Genomic DNA, 1,734 nt, shown 5'->3' with positions numbered 1-1,734 from the left:
TCTCTGAGAGTAGAGTGCATGTTCTCACCATAATATCAACAGCAACAAAGTGGTAATTATGTGAGGTAACGGATGTGATTTGAAGAGCCCCACCCCAGCACCACAAAGCAAAGCAGAGAAGTGTGAATTCGGAGCCAGAGCGACAAGAGCTTCGTAATCAGCACAAGTGCCCAGGTGTATGGTGTAGAGAGAGGGAAGATATTTGAAGGAACGTTATCAGGAATCATGGGGAAAACACATTGCTACTGCTACAGTAGAGTTTTTTGTATCTTCCCTTTTGGAGCTCTCATCTTTTTAGGATCTTTGGCATTTGCCCATGAGTACTTAGGACCCAAGACATACAGGTTACCTTTGAATGAAAGATCTGGTTTAGATCAGTAGTTCTCAATGTTGGCTGCACAATAGAACCACCTTGGGGCTTTTAAAAATCCTCATGCTCGGGGCACATCCCAGTTCTGTTAAATCACAATCTCTGGTAGTGCGATCCAGTTATCAGTATTTTTTAGCTTCCCAGGTGATTTCAATAAAACCAAAGGCTGAGAACCAGTGACATGCATCCTCACACATAACTTGCATGAACAAATTTGATAAATAAGAAATTTATATAGAAAATACACAAGAGATTTGTGAAAGATGTAACTTTTTACTATATAAAAAAGAGTTGTTCATCCTCTGGGATGCCTGGGTCATCAATAATAAACTGCAGAAGGCTCAATAGATATAACAGGATTCCATCACGCAGTGATTATGATATGCAAAGGAACCCAGAATATTCCCCCAGTCCCACTAAAGATATAACAAAAGAAGCAATATTCAGATATTACAAAATGAGAGAAATAAAAGCTACAGAACTGTGTGTTAAGAGATATAGGATTTTCAGATCTAGATATTTAGTTGTGCTACATTTCCCAACTTTCACTTCTAGTGGATGGCACAGGTACTGACATTAGATATTGTGCTGAGAAGCTGTCACATGGCTCTTTTGATGTCTCTGTTCCTCAGACTATAGATGAAGGGGTTCTGCATGTGGGTGACCAGTGTGCACCACCGAGACCACCACATCGTTCCTGGGAGAAAGTGAGACTGCAGAACTGAGACAAACCCCAAACCCTATTCCATAAAATAAGCAAACAATGGGCAGATGAGAGCCACAGGTAGAGAAGGCTTGTACTTCCCACCTGATGAGGGAACCCTCAGAATGGAGGAAGCACTTTTATAGTAAGAGAGAAGGATCGCTGAGATAGGGAGAAAACCAGAGATGGCACCAATCAAATACATGACTGTGTTATTAGTGGAGGTGTCAGAACAGGCAAGGTTGAGGAGTTGAGAAGTGTCACAGAAGAAATAAGACATTTCCATATCTTTGAAGTAGACAAGTTGCAACACAATCAAATTGTGCATCTAGGAGACCAAAAGGCTAATGATTAGTGACATCAAAACCAGAGGAAAGTACATTGGAGAGGAAAAAGTACATCAGGGTGTGGAGGTGGAAGTCAGAGTTGACAGCCAGGATGGTGAGCAGATTCCCAAGCATGGTGACAGGACAGGAACACCCCACAGAGCACAGACTGCAGTTCTGGATCATCTGAGAATCCCTTGAGGTAGAATTCTGAGACATGTGTTAGACTTTTTGGTTCTGTGTAACTTGGACAGTTTTTGAACAAGAAAGGAGGGTTGGAAGAAAAGGAAACAAGTATATGGAAACCCAGCTCTGTGTCCATATTGTTGATTCAA

General features: G+C 41.6%; 1 pseudogene; it reads right to left on the bottom strand.

The window, feature by feature from the left end:
* Positions 970 to 1,455, bottom strand: OR7E250P (olfactory receptor family 7 subfamily E member 250, pseudogene; annotated as a pseudogene).

Source organism: Equus caballus, chromosome 7 (genome assembly GCF_041296265.1).
Source record: "Equus caballus isolate H_3958 breed thoroughbred chromosome 7, TB-T2T, whole genome shotgun sequence".
Lineage (NCBI taxonomy): Eukaryota > Metazoa > Chordata > Mammalia > Perissodactyla > Equidae > Equus > Equus caballus.
This window is presented reverse-complemented; position numbering and strand designations above follow the sequence as displayed.